A 19,590-nucleotide genomic window follows, 5' to 3' on the forward strand; every position below is an offset into this window, starting at 1 on the left:
AGATACCTCTGAATTCTTCTTCCAGTTCTAGAGGCCATTCTTCTGGGTTTCTTTGTGTTCTCCAGGCTCGCGAGTGACTCCCATCTCCTGCCTTTTGCCTCTATTAATAGCCATTCTGAAGAAGACTTCACTGGAACTTAAACCAGTGATGTTACTCACTTTCTCAATTCATGAGGAATGAGAGAAGGCAACTGGGCAATGCCCTTGTGACTTCCACTGTAAGAAATGAAGACTCTGAATCTTAAAGTTGTAAGCACATGGTTTGTACAACTCTGCTTGCTTCCCTCCAAGAGTAAGGAGCTCACTCTCTCAAGGAGCCATCCTTTCTAACGTTGGGTGGCTCTTCTCACTGGGGAGTCCTTTCCTGCTGAACTGACACCCCTGTCTGGGACGTCTCTCCACTAATGGGTAGATGAAGGCAGCCTTGGTGGTACAGTTTGTCAAAACTAGTCAACAGAAAATACTCTTTCTGTTACTCTGGCATAAGCAGTGTTAAAAATGGTTTTAAGAGGCAGCCCATAAATGATGCTGGTAAAAACTGATGTTTTCTAAGCACCAAGTGTATTGCCAGAGAGGTTCAGTTTTGTTTTTCTTTTTCATTATGATTTTTGATTTATTCAAGTCTGATAGAACAGTATCAGTGACATGAGGAATACTTACAGTATCTTTTGAAATTCTATCCTGGAACCCCACCAGGAATTGACCCAGATTTGTGCCAAGGAACACATCATAGGTTTTGTTTTTTTTTTAAATGTGTTTTTTAAAAAATGCTTGTTTGAAATGTTAGATTTTTTGATGCTTAAAGAGCATTGTTTTAGTGGGTGGAGTTCTTTTTTGATCCCCTAAGTTTAAACTTCTTATTTCAGAGGTGGCCATAGTGAGCATCCAGGATTATGAGTTTAAAAGGCCTCTGAGAAGCAAGACTTATACACGCGTGTGCATGTGCACATGCACTCATCTTCCTTTTGTTCTAAAATGTTCTCGATTCTTACTGTTGTTACTGATTCTTCGTATCTGGTATCTTAGGAAGGCTGTGTGATGTGATTCTTTAAATAAAAATGATTTGCCTTACAAAAGAGAGAAACTGGTGGCACTAAATCCATGTGTTGACATTGGTGGTTGGATTATTGTGCTTCCTTTGAGACTTCCTTTGTTTTCCCAGCTTTCTATGATGAATTACTTTTATATTACAGAATTATTACTTTTATATTACAGAATTATTTGGGAAAAAGTATGGTTGCTTGCAAACTCATCCTTAGTCTGTCTGCCAGTGTGGTGGTGACAAGGTGAATTCAGTAGGGGTAACAGATTGGAAACTTAAGGATGTTGAGAACCAGGGCTGCCATGGGCTCTGTTGTCCCCAGTCTTTTTTACTATCAAAGATGCCTTTTTTATATTTATACTTATTTTTTTTTCTAAATGTCCCTTGCTTTGAAAGATTTCATCTAACCCAACATTGTGTTTATCAAGTAGTAATTCCCTCATTGTTGATCAAAGATTGACTGACTGACTATGAGAATTACCCGGGTTACTTTATAAAGTTGATGCTGTTCCAACTGAGGGTACACGTGTGATGTTTGAGTTGGCCCTTCTCTTAGGCACCATCTATGTTCTCCACCTTCTTTGCTACCTAAGTGGGACTTTGCAAGCTTAGGACCCAAGGTTGGGGTTCTCCTTTCAGAACTCTTCTATGCTTGGGGCCTGGACCCTCTATTCCCCCTGGTACTGGTATTTCTCCCCACAAACTTTTTTTTTTTTTACAGATTTATTGAAATATAATAGACAATGAGTTGTTCACATTTACAGTGTACAGTTCGGTGAGTTTTTTCAATTATAGTTGGCATACAATAATATATTGATTTTAGTTGTACAGCATAGTGATTGGAGATCTATATAACTCACAAAGTGATTACCCCAGTAAATCTAGTACCCCTCTGCCCTCTTAAGTATTCGTTACAATATGATTGACTATATTCCTTATGCTACACTTTATATCTCCATGACCGTTTTGAAACTGTCCATTTGTACTTCCTAATCCCTTTGCCCTTTTATACCAACCCCCAACCCCCTCCCATCTAGTAACTCTCAAAATATTCTCTATCTATGAATGTGTTTCCATTTCTTTGTTGTTGTTTATTTTGTTCTTTAGATTCCCATGTACGTGAAATCATAAGGCATTCGTCTTCCCCACAAACCTTTCTTGATTCTGTGTTTAACGTAACAGCATCTAAACCCCCCACACCATGACTCTGTGACCTTTGTCTGCCTTAGCCTCCATCAACATCATAATCCTCATAATGGGAATAATAATTGGCATCAATTGGGTGAGCACTCATGGGGTTACCACCAGATTCTGTAAGTGTCTACATAGATCCCATTTGATCTTTATAACTCCTCTGTGAAGCAAGCACTGATAATGAGCCCCCCATTTTACTGATGGAGAAACTGAGGCGCAGAGAGGTTGAGTTATTTGTCTAAGGTCATGAGGCCAAAGAGCAGCAAAACAAGGATTTAAATTGCTTCCCTTCTCTTACACTCGCCATACCCTTTCTCTTTGATCCCTTTCTCCTTAATCTGCTCTTTCCAGACCAGGACCTCAGCTTCAGATCTTATTCACATCCCGTCACATCACCTTCTTGTGCCTCTGGAGTTGACTGTTTTCTCAGTTCTCCAGCAGGAGGTGCGGGAAAGGTGGCCAGACACCTGGAATGAAAGGACTGGGCTACAGTGCCCGAAGCTCCTACTCCTGCACCCTGACAGACCAGGATGGAGTGGGTTTATTCCCGAGTGTGTGGGAACTGGAGTTGAGATTTGATGCTCTCCCTTCTAACTTCCCACTTTTAGGTTGGGGCCTGCTGGGGTCCGAGAACGCATTTTCCAGCCACAGAAATGACTACATAGTGCCTCCAGTACAGTTCATTGGAGTTCTTTTTCTTTTGCCCTCCTGGAGTAGGAGGCACAGAAAGCCTCAAACCCATTTCTTCTGGAAAGATGAGGAAGCTAGAGGAAGCACTTCCCTTCCCTCAGAATGGCGTTAGTTCCATTCCAAGGGTGGCATGTAGAACAGGGGTTCTTAATTTGTATTGGGTTTTAGACCCCTTTGAGAACATGGTGAAAGCTTTGGAGTCTTTCCCAGAAAAATCATAGTGATAATAACCAACATTTATGTTGTAGGCATTGTGCTAAGCACATGTGTTACCCCTTGTAATCTTAATCCTAATGCTTTGAGATATAGGTATGATTGTTATCCCTCTCCTCCAGATGAGGAAACTGAGGCACTGAGATATTAAATGATTTGCCCATGGGCAGTCGACTTTAGAAAGTTGTGCAGGGTCTTTGCACATGATTTCAGCTGGACCTCAGGTCTAGAGTACCTCAGTTCTAGAGTACAGGTCACCACCTGCATTGCTTAAAGATGGAAATATGTACATGGAACAAGATGACAGGGAGTAACCAACCTCTGCAGCTGGTGATTGACCTGCTTGTCAGGATGGTGGAGGAAGGAAAGGCTGCTCTTGGCTCTCCTTTGCAGAATCATCCTCCACCCTCTTGGATCAGTTTGGTGCATCTATATGGGGTTTCTAAGTGTCCAAGCTTTGCAGGGATCCCACACAGTTATCTAATTGGCATTTAATGGTAAGTGGGGAGTCAGACAATCTGGGCTTCTCTCCTGGTTCTGCCTCTGCAAGCTGTGTGACTCAGGGAGTCATTCACTCAGCCTGGGAGTTTGCACTCTGGCCTTCATTAGGAAGAGGAGGGTCTCACCACTGTAGGAGGAGGCACTACCCATAATGTGTCTTCAGGGCAGCACATAAGCAAATGGCTTGCTCCAGGTACAGTGCATACATTGTTCTGTTATTAAGATTAATAGGCCCAAGAACTGACCTGTGACCACTGACCATGCTTGACAACTGCAGCTTTCAAAGGTAACAGTGAGTGTATTCACAGAGCGACAACCAGTGAGCAAAATAAGATTTTAGAATAGTTTGTACTCTTCCTCCTGTCTGCCTTTCTATACCCCATTTGTACATGACCCCCCTCCCAGCAGGTATGCTTAAAATCATAGAGCCGTGGAATGTCAGTGCTGAAAAGGGACTCTGATCACCTATGGCCAGCCTTCTTATTTTGTAGGATTAGAAATGGGTTCACAGAAGTGTAGCGGTTTGGCCGAGGCCACACAGCTAATTCATGGCAGAGCCAAAACATAGGCTGGCATTCTTTTAGCTGTGCCATGTGGCTGTCTCTTAACTCCCTTTACGGCCAGACACAATTCTTCATCAGTTTTCACCTGTATGGCTCTTGAAAGCAGAGGCTGGGTCATTCTCATCATGATTTCTCCCTCGTCCTCCTCACTGCCTCCCACATTGCCTCAGTATGTAATGAATGAAGGAACAAAGTCATTTGTATAAGCAGAGCCATCTCAGAAGTTCTTTCTGGTGCTAGGCCCAAAGTTCCACACAGTCAGGTCATTGTAACTTCTCCAAGTGCTAGGATGAATCTCAGTTGTAGACAGAGACCTGGGAAATACTCCTATATACTACTATCTCCTCATTAATGTACTGATAACATACCCAGCCAATGTGTTGTCAGGAGCTTTTGGAAGCCATGGTGGTATAGTTTATTAATGGCTGTGCCTGGGTTCTCTGTCCAGCACAGGTCTAACTTCCATATAAAGAGCATCTTTTCTGAAGCTGGGACGGGTGTTCAGAGTGGTGACATTTAGCACGACTGGGCAGTAGCTTAGTACTCACTACTCCTTGCCACATGCCACTGTGAGTGTCCATGAACTTTCTCTTCTCTGCTAAAGAGTGTTCTATTGTCTATTACTCAGCTTTCCCAGTTACTTTACCTTTTAAGGAGAATTTTCTCTTGGTTAGCTCAATTCCTGGGTGTTTTTCCTATAAAGTCAGGGCAATGAGTAGAGGCGGAGTTGGAGGACTAGGAGGTGGGGGTGGTGTGTGTGTGTGTGTAAAGAGTGGCTGTATTTGTATCTGAAAAGGCCTGGTACTTGTGAGAGAAGACTCAGTGGTAGCTAAAGGAAAGGAGAGGGAAATTTGTTTATGAGCTGGGTGTTGGGGAGAGGGCGGAGTGAAGAGCAGAGGAGAGTTTCTAGAAGAATAGCTGCTGTCTGTGTTTGGGATGTAGGTGGTAGAGGAGGAAGGACTTTAAAGATAGTGTCCTATGCATTAAGAATTTAATTCCCTTCCGCTGGTGTTCAACAAGAGATCCAATAACATTTTTGAATTAATTTTATTATGTTTGGGCTGGATTGTTTGCTTGTGCGGCGACAGAGTTGAGACTGGGCCACATGGAGGCCCAGTAAGGTTCATGGTACTGGTGTGTTCTTTCTGGGAGGCAGAGGCTGAGTGTGGGGCAGAAGAATGTAGGAAGCAGACTCTGGATGTGGGCAATTTGCAGGGAATGTCCTGTGCTGGGGGATCCAGGGCTGGTGTGCCAGAGTCGCGTGTAGTTTGTGTTACTGTGCTCTGGACAAACCCCATATCATTTTCTTGCATTTAAAATACATATGTCAGAGTCCTCGAATTCAGTGATTATTCATATTGGACCTACTTCCAAAAAAGCAGAGGCAGTTCATACTTGGGGAAAATGGAGCAGTTCATTCACATTGTATTTTTTCCATAGAGAGGACATTTGCCCCAAGAAGAAGGAAAAGATTGAGTTTCTTGGACATATTTTACTGATAGAAATATTATTGGGGAAGGTTATTTAATTTTTTTCCAAGAAATTTCTCTTTCGTACTGATTTGCGACGGAGGTAGCTTAGCACAGAGAGGGTTTTTAAATGAAGAGAAGGGGCAGTGACTGTTGGATTTTAATAGAGTGTGTTCTTCTGCTAATGTGCCTTTTGGGGTCCAATTCATCTGTGTGCTCTGTCTGTCTAGCATTCATGTTCAATAAAATGACTTTTTCCAGTGGCCAAAGTCCCCAGATAAACAGGCTGCTGGAACTTGCGGGTCTGTGCATGGAAGTCCTGGCCCCTTTCTGGGCTCCTGAGAGAACAGGAGAAATGCTTCTGCAGAAGAGCCCAAAGAGTTGGCCTCACATCCAGAAGTTCAGGCAAGAGTTGATGCTTTTGGGTACCAAGCAAAAGAGACGGGTACCAAGCAAAATAGAGGACCAGCCCTGGTTCCTCTCATAAGTTGCTGGTGGGAGTGCTAAGCACCTCAGCCTTTTTAGCCCAGTCGCCAAGCTATTGGGCACCTTGAAATTGTCTATATTTTTTGATCTTTAAGGAGCCTTGTGTGAAGGCAGGAAGTGTCAGCTGCCTTCTGGTGTTTGAAACAATGTTCATTTCCTACCTAAGTTTAAAAGATGTCAGGAAAGCAGCCGTCTGCTGGGGGCAGGTCCTGAGCAGTTCCTGGCCTCACATGAGTCACACCTGCCTTGCTTCCAGCTGGCCTGCCTGACTGTGGGCTAGGAATGTCCCCAGGAGCCCTGACAGTACCGATCACAGTTCCTCAGCCCTGTCAGTGTTTCTTAGTTCTGACTGAGAGCAGGTTCTTGTGAGTAATGCGCATACCTGGACCCATACCACGAGAACAGAGTCAGAGTCTCTGGGAACTTAGGACTCCTCCTGTAGATGGAGAGTCACTGTGCCATCTGCAGTCACTTTGCAGAATCAGGTGTAGTAGTCAGTAAATTTGATGCCAGGAGATTCTGGGTTCAAATTGTGTGGTCCTAAGAAAGCCAGGGAAGAAGGGAGGGAAGTTCTCAGGTGTTGAGTACCAGCTATGGCAAGGCATCATGCCCCATGCATCCGCTTACTCTTTTATTAACTTACACTGCTTCTCAGTCATTGTGCCCGTGTGCAGGGGAGGAAACGGACATCAGAGAGATTGAGAACTTGCTCAAGATCATAGGTGGAGACCAGGCTTGACCAGGCTTGACAATCAAAATTACAATTTTGATTGTAATCCCCATGTTAGAATGCTGAGTGTCCCCTCGAACACGGCTGTGCAATGGATATGTCAGTCATGTATGTAATTTAAGATTTATAGGAGACACATTAAAAGGTAAAAAGAAACGCAAATGAAATTAATTTTAACCATGTGTTTTCTTTAACCCAGTTTATCCAAAATATTATTTCAATATGTAATCCATATAAAAATATAAATGAGCTAATGTTCTTTTTTTTTTTTTCACACCAAGTCTTCAAAACCCAGTGTGTATGGTACCCACAGTACATCACAAGTCACCTAGGCACATTTCAGGGGCTCAGTGGCCACGTGTGGCTAATGGCTGCGTTGAAGGACAGTGCAGCTCTAACATCTCTTGATCAGAGAGGCGCGTCCTGCCTGACTGCCCACGGTAGCAAAGGGGTCACAATTTTCTAAATTCATGGTTTCCAAATGCCACAGAGGGAATCAGTCAGTGCTGGGCAGTCTCCATGAGTGTCACCTGAGAAGGAGTTGGATATTAAAATTCCTGGATCAGTCTGGAGCCCCAGGTGATTCTTCTGTGTAGCTAGATTGGAAGCAACTGCACTGGAAACATTCACTGGCAAGTTACCTGGGTCCTCTGACTTTGCCCCACCCCCTTTTCAGGGGCACTTGCATTCCAAGCACGTACAGTGGGGTGGGGGCAGGGCTGTGATGGGAAAGGTGGGGGGAATGCGTGCCCTGAGGGCCTTTTTCCTCCCCTGCATATAGAACCGCAGTTTCCACAGAGAAAAGAAGTCCTGCTTATTTATCTGGATGTGATCATGCGTAAGGGCTGGAACTTTTTCTTTTGGTGGCTGAGAGCAGGATTCTGTGTTCTCAGGAAAGGTGAGCCCCAAAAACCAAAATATTCAGGGGAGAATGGGATACTGTGTACTTAAGTTGTTTTCTTTGCCAGTGGTTCAGTTTTAAAATTTATTTCCTAACTTAGAAATTTGGTTCTAAAGAGTTATAGTTTAGGGGTCCAAACCTCAAATGCCTCAGAGGTCAGGCAGGTAACAAGTGATGAATCGTTGGAGGTTGCAAATCAAACGTGCTGGAATGTTCTTCACTTTCACAAAATGTGGTGGTCTCTTTTTTTTCCCAGAAATAAAAGACCTTCTTGGTCTTTCATTTTCTTACTGTTAATAGAGAAATATTTTTCTTCTCTAAGAGGACAAAAGCAGGGCAAGCACCATGACAAATGGCAAGTGACACTCCGCCTTGGTGTTTAGGGAATCTGAAAGCCATGCCCATCTAAGGGGGAATAGCTACTACCCAGCTCCATCTAGCTGTTGTCCTTGAGGCCCAGTGTTATCAGATCTTGGTATTTTTAAGGAGAAGCCACAAATCCAAAATAAAAGGTAAAATCTTTAGCTTTTTTTTAAATTTTTTTTTTTGAGATCTATTTTTTTTTTAAATTTAGAGCTTTGCATGCAGAGAGAAGAGTAAACACAAGGGCCCTTGGTGGGAGGAGCCCATCTTCAAGGGGTGCTCTGGCTTTGCCAAGAGTTTCTGGGAGGGTGTCCCACATCAGATAGAACAGGTGTTTTATGGCGATATCTTGTTTTAGGAGTGGAGGAGGGAGGGAACCATCAGCTTTGGGAGGAAGAGATGCATATCCCAGTGGAAGAAAATATGAAGTCATTGTGAATCATTTAAAATGGTAGGCGTCCTTTTTTTTTTTCAAAGGGGAGCTAAAATTTTTCCTGTTTTTCCAACTAATTTTATTCTATTTTATGAGCCTTCATAGCGTTCAGAGAACTTGGAAACATTCATTATACCTCCTACTGAATCTGTGGAGTAGGTGAGAGAACTTTAAAAAGCTTCTGCAAACCTACTTTCTTCTGCCAATGGGTGTGGAGAGAGGAGGACAGCTGGGCAGTGGGACCAGAGCAGGGAGGTTTGAGCCACCTTGGCATTGGGCATCTTGGAAGCGTCAGTGGTGTTCATGTCCTGAGGATGTGGCACTGGGCATGGCCCCAGTAGGATTCATTCTGGGAAATAGGGAAGTGCTTTTCAAGGTCAAAAAGGAGTTTATTTTGCATATATTAGAAAGTTATCTTTAAAAATAATAAGTGCAGGGTGAATTAAGGAAAAAAAAAACACTGCACAGAAGAAACAAAAAGAATTATTCTGGTTTATTTCCTTCTGGAGTTGGTCAGCCTCAAGGCTGTTTGGGCACTTTCTTCAATGCTGGACTAGCCCTCTGAACAGGATCCTTCCTAGTCCACTAACTTAGTGGACTGATTAGTGGCTGTTAAGATTTCAGAGGCCAGTGGCAAGACTAAGTAAGTAGTTGAGAAATGGACTGGCTTGATCATCTTTTAGCTGGAAAACATGAAATTTGAGGTATATTCTTGAAAAAACCTGGAGGGTTTGAAGGCAGTATATTAGGATACAGTGATTAGCCGGTCAGACAAACAAAAGATGCCATAAAATGTCAAAAACAACAAAAACGCAAGCGTGAGTTAAGTGGTTCGTGCTGTGAAGGAGAGATATATGGTGCTATTAGAACATGTAACCGAGAGGCCCCCATTGGTCCAGAGCTGCTTGGGTGGTCTGGATTGATGTTTGGTAGGAATGAAGGTGGCAAAGGTGACTTTCATAGCATCCACAGTGCAATGTAGTGGAGATGAAGATATGAAGGAGGGAACGGTCCCAGGTGTATGGCAGGGCCTGGAGCAACTTGTGATTTCTTTTGGAGGATTAGGTCAGAGAAAGGTCTTGTTTTAGGCAAGGATATAATAGTACTGCAGGAAATAATTGATCTAAAAGTTGAGGACCACTGGAAGGGGCCAGTTAGTATCTTGAGCTTTTACTAGACTTCCTGCCTATACATGCTCTTCTAAATTTATATTAGGACTCAAATGGAGGACCCTTAAGTTGAAGGGACTCTTGAGAGTCTCCTTGTTCTAGAGAAGCATACTGTGCATTACTACTGGGCCTTGCAATCAAGAAGGCTGATCTTGGTCAGCTATGGGTTTCTCTGGGGCTGGACTGTCTGAAGGGCACCTGAGGATGTCAGGGAAGAGATCTCTCTAGGCTGGTCCATTCAGGAAACCAGCTTACTCTGATCTGTCATCTTTGTGGTACTCAGCATTTACTTTGACATTTTTGGCTTGAGATTGCTCAGGCAGTTTCTTGACCACAAAGTGGAAATTTGGGAAGAGAAGTATCCAGCTGGCTTGGCAGGTTTCCAGGCATTGCATTGATCTTTAGTGTCCTGTTCTTTGGGCAGTAAGGTCTTGATCAGAGTGCTGTGTGCCTTGTAGCTGTTCCTCGAAGGCCATCTTGGTGACTGGATACTCTGAGACTCTCTGTTTTGCCAGGATGAGCCTACACAGTTGTACAAGGGCTCAGATCTCTGTTGAGACTGGACAACTCCAATAGTTTATCTGGAGGCACTGGCATTGGGCTGTGTCATTCAGGGACTGGGTGAGAAGGGAGGCCCCCTTCATTTACCTACTCGTCATTCTGGGCGCTGGCATTCTATGTTTTTTTTATTTGTGTAAAAAGGAGTTAAGTGATGGCTGTCGTACTGCGATGTAGGGAGTGAGTAAACATACTAAGGCTGTGTAACTCCTTCAATGTCTGGATCCTTGAATTCTGCTTCAAGGATGCTGAAATAATGGCCTACTGGAGACCGTTCTGGAGCTCCCAAAGCCTCTGGGTGAAGAATAACCCTTTTCCAAATGGGTATCGGATTCTGGGCCTTAGAATCACCTGAACAATTTCTAGGCCTCCAATTAAGAGAGTCTGATTTAATGGGTCTGGGGCCCAAGAAGTTATTTTTTAGTATGAGTCTAATTTTTAGACAAATTTGAAAACCCAAATAGTGAAACTCTTCTCACTCTTCAGGTGAATTCTTCCTCCTCGTTTCCTCATACTGGCCTTGAACAGTGAACTCTAACCATGGACACATTTTTGGCCTTCACTCCTCTTTATGCCCCTTTCCAAAAGCTTGTCTTTTGGGGATGCTACACCCTGGCTTTGCCTCAGCCAAGATTAGGGCTGGCACGTCATCTCTTTCTTATCCATGACAAAAAGGAGAACTCCACCTGAGAATTTTGGTGGGCAGATATTTTCTCACAAAACTTCTTGCTTGAGGCTTGAATGAATGCTTTGTAGATTCTGGCTGTGGCAATCCAGGTCCTGAAGTGAAGACAGGACCATCTTACGCCTGGCACAGGAAAAATGTGTTTACTGTCTTCTCAGAGACTTCATGGAAAGCTCAGTATTTCTCCTGCCTTGTTTCTTAGGCCCTGCAGACTCTGGGATAGCATCGGTCGCCCCGAGGGAGACATAGGTAGGCATTGCCAGGGTGTAGCAGGGCTGTTTTGGTGGTGCTCTCGATACGGGCACTTGGTGAGAGAAACTTCCAAGGGTACACATGTAGGACTGTGCATCAAGTCTCAGCAGATGTTGGGTCGCATGGCATAAGGCAGGGGTTTTTAAGACCCCTGAGGTAATTTGAGATCCGGACTAGACCAAATTGGAGGGCCTGTTCTCACTCCTTGCCTTCACCCATGTTGTCCCATGGCTTGTAATTCCCACCTTCCTCTTAGTTTGTCCCCTGCCTGCTCCACTCCTATCCTTGCTTTAGGGTTTCCTCAGGCCTCTGTCCCTGCAGGAAAGGGTCTGTTCATCTCAGCTGCACTACGAGCCCTTACTTAGCCCTCCCATAATAGCTGTGCCTACCCACATCTTTACGTTTACCCAATGTTTTCAAATTCTTTTTGAGTGTATAGGTCTGTCTTTTACCCAGAGAGAGCAACTTAAGGGCAAGGACTGGATCTTGCTCATCTTTGTATGTCTCCATCACCTTGCACACTGTCTGGCATGTAACAGGGTTTGGTAAATATCTGTTGAGTGAATGAATCAGTACGTTCTTTGAGGGGATGGTATAAGTTACTGCCACCAAGATCTTATAGTTAAACATTGTTCACTTACTATAATGCTAGTGCCTTGCACATAAGCTTATTTATAGCCTTGTAAAAGGAAATGTTTCTAGTGTAACGAGTATGTTTTAGACAGTTTGGGACATTAACTGAGCATTTTTGAAGTAGTAGATGTATTGTATTTGTGAGAATTTTTTTGTACTTAAAGCAGCAAAATTATTAAAAATGTCACATTAGGAAATGAACCCTCAGGGAACCTTATATAATTTAGTCTTATATTCTTTGACAGATGAAGGTATGGTGAGCAGTTTAGTACAAAGTGGGTTCGATACTTCAACTGTATATCCTTGAAGTTAGTATTAGCTTTGAGACATGCCCATATCTCTCCCTCTCCTCCCATCTCCCCTTCTCCCCCTCTCCCCCAGCTCTTGTATATTTTATTGTATATGTTATATGTAATATTTTTTTGCTTCATAATATAAGACTACTAGGTAACAGGGCATAGTGAAAGAGGTCCTGGATTTGCATTTGAGACCTGGATTCTAGAATTAGCTCTGCCCTAACCGTAGGAGTAGGCAAGTCAGCTTCCTGCGTACACTTAACTTTTATAAAATGGGAGGGTTGTACTTGCTCGGGGGCTGTAAATGTCTAGAGGAGTGAGGTTACTAACTTAAGTTGCTGTATGTGCTCTACGATTTTTCCTCCTTGGAACTCACAGCCCTTTTTTCCCCCTCTTTTCCCACTTTCGTTAAAATTATAGATAGAAATATTTCTGTACTATAAGAAAAACAATAATGCAAGAGCAGTGATAATCACAGCTCTTCTCTGTGTTTAGACGGTAGGGAGTGGTGGGGACTGCGGCATGTGGGAGTAGCCAAGCCTGCCTGTGAAGGGCAGCTCCTGGTTAGCACCAGCTGATCATTTTCAGACATGAATGTGGGCCATGTTGACAGATCCTTCAACTTTTTTTTAAAAAGAGAACCCAGAGGTCTGGATTACAGAAGTCTGCATTTTATGTGACATCTCTGATTTTTTTTAGTTTTGGCTCACCTTTTCCAAACATATCCTGTAGCTCAGTGTAATACCTCCACAGGCTGGACATGGCCCACTGGGCTTTCCGTTTGTGATCCCCGTTGTAGATGATCTCTAAAGCTTCTTTCTGCCTTAGATCCGGTGATCCTAAGGGGGACCATTTCATCTGGTGAATGAAGATTCTTGTTCTACTTGAGGAAGTGAGGGTGGGAAGAGAGTGAGCTGGAAGAGGAAGATGGGGGCTTTGAGTCTAAAGAGTGCGCCTTGCAATTTGGTGTTTGGATGGCCTCCTTGGGTAGGGGCCACAGTGTATATGATTCACAGCATATGTTTTGTGTGTTTGTCATTGCAGGAGTTGGCATTTGTTGGAAGAGTCTGTGATACTCCCTCTCTGCTCAGCGCCCCAGGACCAATGCATCTTCCCAACACCTTAAACCACTGGTGAATATATGCACCTTTTCTCTTCTGCAGTGAAAGGAAATATTTTCGGTGGATTATACAATGTGATTTTCAGGGAAGCACACTGTCTTTTCTATTATAGAAGGAAAAGGAGGACACTAAGCTGGACCTAGGCATATCTGGGTTCTGCCACTTTTATTGTGGGATCTTAGGGGAATTGTTTGACCTTTCTGGGCTCCAGACAGAGAAATTGAAAAAAAAGTTCTGCTTAGCTAAGGAGATTGTGTATGTGAGAATGCTTCAAAAGGAATAAAGTGCTGGGCAGACATAAGATAATCCTATTTGGCAGGGCAATTCTAAGCTAGCAAATAAATTAAAACGTGGACATATGTTGAAAACATGGAATTTAAATACCTATTTTCTGAGAACTCCAGAGTCGTTCTTTAAGAGATTTGCATTTTCTTTTTGTTTCTTCTGACCACTGGAACTGCTTTTTTTTTGAAAGATGAATTAATTACATTTTACAGTTACCTTCGTTTTTATTTGTGATCAGGTAATTTCACAGTTAACAAATATTCTTTCTTTTTAGAAAGAAACTTATTTACTCATCACAGCGGGTAAATGTCTCTGTGAAAGAGGCAAAACTATGTCCTTAGGAACAGTATGTTCCAGTGCTGAGGTGAGAATGCTTCGAGGTCTGCGAGCTAGTGGATGTTGAAGGTCTCATGTCAGCTACTAAGAGGCAGGACCACTGTGAGCCAGGGAAGCTGTCTGATTCCAGCCACTCTTTGTTGAGAAAAGCTGGCTCGTTTGACTGTTGGTCAAGTCCTACCACGTGGACCAGGCGCTCTCATGACCCTGTGGGACAAATCTCAGTGGCCTGGCTACCCGGAGAGCTTGCAGGGTGCAGGGCAATGGAGCTGGAAGGAAGGGCAGCCAGTCAGAACAGACAGGCCCAGGGTTAGGGATCCATTTCAGGCCTGAAAAGCTAGCTGTCCAGATTACTGTGTCTAAAGGGACACGGTGGGCACTCTGGGTCCCATAACCGGAGTCACCTCTGGTAGGCAGAAAGAACTCTGTGGTGGGTGTCCTCAGGAAAGGAGCTGGCCTCTGGTGGGTGGGACACTTTACCTGTTGAACAAATATGTATTAATGCCCACTCTGTGCCAAGACACTGGTCTGGGCACTGGTGATTCAGTGGTCACAGACAGATAGTGTCTACGTTCCCCTGGAACTTAGATTCAAATATGAGTGACAAACAAGAGTGTGAGCTCCATGAGGGCAGGAGTCTTTGCTTACCTTATTCATTGCTGTATCCCCAGCTCTGAGAAGAACATCTTGCACCTGCTGGGTGTTCACTAAATACTGCTTTATGAATGAAGTAACTAAAAAGATAATATAATTTCAGGTAGTAATGAGTGGTACAAGAAGAGAACAGAGTGAAGGGCTGGTTGGGGTTTCTTTTGAAAGTGGTCTGAAAAAGCTTCTGTGGAGGAGTGGGGCAGGGGGAGGAGGGAGAGAGATTTTGTGCAGAGATTTGAATGGAGTGAAGGAATCTGGGGAGGAGTGTTTAGGCAGAGGGAACAGCAGGCAAAAAGAAAGGCCTTTGACATTGGCGGAGCTTGGCAGAATAGAGGAATAGGAAGGCAGCTAGTTTAACAAAAACTGGCCTTGAGCTGGGGGTAGTTATGGGGAGGGAGAGTGATATGAGATGAGATCAGTGGTAGGTGGGAGGCAGGCCTTGTAGGCCATGATAAGGAGTTTGGATTTTTCTCCGAGTGTGATTGGGTATCACTGAGGAAGTTTGAGTAGGATGGTGATGTGATTGCCTTTGTACTTCAAAATGATTTTTCTGGGTCCCGAGTGGAGAACAGACTTTGGGAGCAAGATTAGAATCAGTGTAAGCTCCAGGAGGCCCTTCCAGTGGTCCAGGCAAAAGACAGGGGTGTGGCTTGGGTTAGTGTGGTGGTTATAGATTGATGTGAAATGGTCAAGCTCAGGATATATTAAAGGTAGAGCCTGCTGGATTGGGTGTGGGATGTGAGAAAAAAGAAGAATCAAGGACGAGAGCCAGTGTGTTTGGGTAAATGATGTTGATATTTACTGAGATGGGGAACAAAGAGGGAGGTTTTGGGGGGTACCTACTGAGTTCTGTTTGGGACATTAAGGAGATGCTCGTTTGATATTCTCCTAGAGATGTAGAGTTGCCTGGGGCTGGAAATGGTACTTTTGAGAGTCATCCGAATGTTGACGGTATTTAAAGTAATGAGAGTGGACGCGATCACCTAGGGAGAGAAAGGAGGGATAAGGTAGGATTTGGACAGAAAAGAGGAAGGGCAAAGCATGGATTTTCTGTATAAAATCCCTACTAAGAAGTAAATGAAGACACATACTAATGAATATAGTATGATTTTGCGTAATACAAAGATAAATTATTCAAATAAGATATGGTAATATAAAAGTAGTAACAAAGCCTCACTTTATGTAAAAAAAAAAAATTGAAAATACCATAACTCTTTCAAATCCAGAAAATTAGTTTTAGCTCATAGACGAGATTGGTGGGCGGCAGAGGCAGGGGATGGGGAGTGGGCAAAATGAGTGAAGTGAGTCAAAATGTACAATGTTCTAGTCATAAAATAAATGTCCTGGAGAAGTAATGTACAGCATGACAGCCATGGTTAATAATACTGTGTTGCATATTTGAAAGTTGCTAAGAGAGTAGATTTTAAAAGTTCTCATCATAAGAAAAAACAATTCTTTAACTATTAATAGTGATAGATGTTAACTAGACTTAATGTGATCATTTTACAATGTATATAAATATTGAATCATTATGTTGTACACCTGAAATTAATAGTGTCATGTGTCAGTTATATCTCAAAAAATTATATAAAATAAGAGAATATTAGTTTTAGAATTGCATAATTTTAAATCTGGTCAGCTAAGCGAATTATAAACTGCATTTATGTGATTGGCACATGGCTGTGCCTTTGGCTGGCAAGCAGAAAGATCCAGCATCCTTTGCCAATAGCTTGTAAACGACATTCTACTTTATATGCACTGGAATTTTTACAAGCTATTTTGATGACTGTTAAGTTTAATTCACTGTTAATATTTCAGATTTTTTTTATCCTAGAATTATGTTATCCAAAAGTTCATTAAATGAAAGTTCACTAAGCGAAAAACATGCCTGAAAATCAGTCATTTTGCAAGGAAAGTTAGATGTGATAAAATTATATGTAGAAGGCCAGACAGGTACCATGATTTGCAGTACCTCAGTACAGGAAATATTTAGTGTATCTTCGAAATAACAAAGAAAAGTGCCACAAGATAAAAAGCAGCAAAAGATATACTCCGATGATTGTAATAAATGTATGTGTTTCAAGCACTACTTGTACCCCTTTTCTGGCTTAGACTGTAAGGGCAAAATCAGTTCTGAATCACACACATTTTCATCTATTTATGGGCTTCTGTCATAAAATGCAACTGTTGAGTAGTGGTTTTGTCCATTTCCCAGATAAACGACTCTGCTGAGCTTCCTGCACATTCTCATTGGACCCTTTAGTTTTTCCTTTTTGAGCGTTCCGGTTGAATTTCTTTAGTCTTATTATCTCCAGCCCCCATGGGTATGGTTTTGTCCCCTTCCTGCAGTTACCAGCTCCAGGCCTGCCAGCTGCTTCTCTCTTGCCTTGGGCGTGGACCCCACCCATCTGTGACTGCTTTGGTGAGCCTCCCATTTTAGCTCTCACTCCAGGCTTTTCTCGAAAATCCTCAAGATTTCCCTTTGAAAACATTTTCACTCTTTCCCCAGGCAGGGTCTTTTTAGGCCTTTTGTGGAAATGACAAAAGAACGGAAAATCAGTGCAGCTATTGAGAACAGTGTGATAAACAGCATTCTAAACTGTGCTGTTTCAAACCACTTGGGAAATGGGCAGCACTAACTCACTTTTACATGTATTTCAAGACCCTCGTATTTCAGTGAAATTATTCTCAATGGGACTTCCAGAGCATCTAATCTCTGAAAAATGAGCATTGATTGTGTAGCTTTCTATAGCTATAACCAGCAGTTTATGGCAAAGTGAAGGTTTCAGTGAAATGGTATTTGTGACCAATGACATCAGCTCTAGTTTTCATTTGTCTTCCCAGATCCTAAATAAGATTAAAAAAAAAAAAGAAATGAAACTTACATGCAATAATATTGGGGAGGCTTTCTTCTTCCTGCTTGCTTTATCGGTAAACGATTTTAGGAATAAAAAGATGATATTCTCTCACGCCCCTAGAGACTTAGAGTGTTGGGGCATTTAAAAAATGGTGGTATCCTCAAGTTAAAAGCAGAACCATCCTTCAGTGCTTGCGTGCATGGAGAGCATCTTGGGAGATGTTAGAGATGAGCAGGCTTGTGGAGAGGGCAATGGTGTAGGAAGGAGACTTTTCACTATGTTCCCTTTCGTACCTCTAATTTTTTTGTATCATGTTCATGTGTTATTTTTAAAAAGCACTTTAGGCTTAATACATGATTTGGAAAACTTATAAGTTCCTTCACTGCTTGGTTTCCTAAGTGCTCTTGTTCGATATATATTTCGATCAAGATCATTCATTGCCTGTTCACTGTCCATTGCCTTTATTTGTTTAAGTCTTCATTTTTATCTGCTACTTGGAACTAGACTTCTTTGAGTTTCAAATTTTTGCATGTTAGAGATATGTCAATCAGGCCAATTTCTTTCTTTCATCTTTTCTTCCTTTGAAAAAGTATTTAAGGCTCTTTCTGGCATATATTTTATTCAGCTGGTTTAGGCAAATATGGATTTGAAATGAGCCGTAGTGCCAGGAGTGGAGCCACAAAGTACGGCTATTTCAACTGTACAGCTCTCTGCCGCCCTTGAGAGAAAAGTCTTGCTGCGTTGTGGAGCAGGACAGGGGGTCTGGAATCCATTGTGATTCAGAGTTTCTAACTCCAGAGTTCAAATTTAAAAGCAACCCAAATTCATTTTTCTCATCTTAAGAATACCTGCTACTATAGGAAGATGCTCAAAATCGAATCTGTATAGGTCATCACCTTTCTGAAAGTGAAGGCTGGAATTCAGTGCCTAGGACCAGTGACTGGAGTGTGTGCTGTTGGGGCAGCCTTCTGCAGGGGTCATTGTCTGAAAGTTGTCTCCCTGGGCTGCCGTACTGGTTTGTGTCACCAGAGGTTCAGGACACTTTGTACACCTACAAAGACATGGTATCCATTTTGTGCAGCTGTGACATTTCTTAGGTGTTGGTTCTTCTTTAAGAGATTTACGTATTTGATTTTGTACTTTTTAGACAAACAAGAAAGTTGTTTCACGTTTGCTGGCCATGTGTAAAACCAAGATATTGTCTCCTTTTCCATGTAGTGACTACAAATAGTAAAATGCATTTTTTGTCTTTCTTTTTTTCTCTTGGTTTGGGGAAGTAAACATTAGATTGTACTTGGGGTCGTCACTAAAACAAAGAGAGCAACATCATCTCCAGTGATTAGGGAATGTCTTGGGAAGAAATCATTCTCATCTCTCCACTGACTAGTTTAGACAAGGCACCATTTGATATCTGCTTCACAGCGGTGCCCTCATCCTGCAGTCTTCTTATCAACATACAGATAACTCACCTGTTTTCCTCACTTGGAAATTTTCTCTGGTCTGCCGATTACAGCAGTGATTCAATTAAAAAAAAATGGTTCATGCACAGGTATGCTTAAAAAAAAACACTGCATTATTTGTGCTTAAATTTACACAATTAAACTTTTACTATTATAATCAGTTAGTTATTAGTTCTTAGGCTTTTTGGGGGGAGGGGGTCAAACCCCTCTAAGGCATATATGCAAGTATACAATTTGCATTTATAATACTGTTACATTTTCAGGAGGTGATACTCCCCAAGCAGTTATCATGCCTTCTAACTTAGTCACACAAATCATTAGCATACCATTATATCAGTGGCTGCATCTGGATAGCTCTGAGTGGCATGTATCTGCTCTAGGATGGCATCTCTGTTACATGGAGAAAGTTTAGGGAAGCTAGCTGATATGTTCAAGGCAGCCTAACTTCAGTGAAATTTGCAACTTCCAGAATTGTCCTAGCATGGGACAATTATGTGAGTTGCTATTTTTTTTTTTTTAAAGGAAATAGAGACACCTTTACCCTTTTTACTTTCTAACAACTAATTTCATTTTTTTCTCAAGTTCATTTCTTCTCCTTTCTCTCCTCCGCTGGCCAAGAGAAAAGTTATTACAGAGGAATATAGATTTTAAGAAAGTATATAGAGATCAACTTTTATTTTCCAACAAAATTTGTGTTTCTA

General features: G+C 42.4%; 1 protein-coding gene across 17 annotated transcripts in view; it reads left to right on the plus strand.

The window, feature by feature from the left end:
• Positions 1–19,590, plus strand: part of SORBS1 (sorbin and SH3 domain containing 1) — a 211,496-nt gene that overhangs the window by 42,479 nt on the left and 149,427 nt on the right. For all 17 annotated transcript variants that reach the window (XM_039871670.1, XM_039871669.1, XM_039871671.1 and 14 more), the window contains one exon: positions 13,223–13,311. The gene's annotated coding sequence lies outside the window, so the exon portion shown is untranslated. Of the gene's footprint in view, positions 1–13,222; positions 13,312–19,590 lie in introns of those variants that run through there.

This window comes from Pteropus medius, unplaced genomic scaffold (assembly GCF_902729225.1).
Source record: "Pteropus medius unplaced genomic scaffold, Ma_sr-lr_union100, whole genome shotgun sequence".
NCBI lineage: Eukaryota > Metazoa > Chordata > Mammalia > Chiroptera > Pteropodidae > Pteropus > Pteropus medius.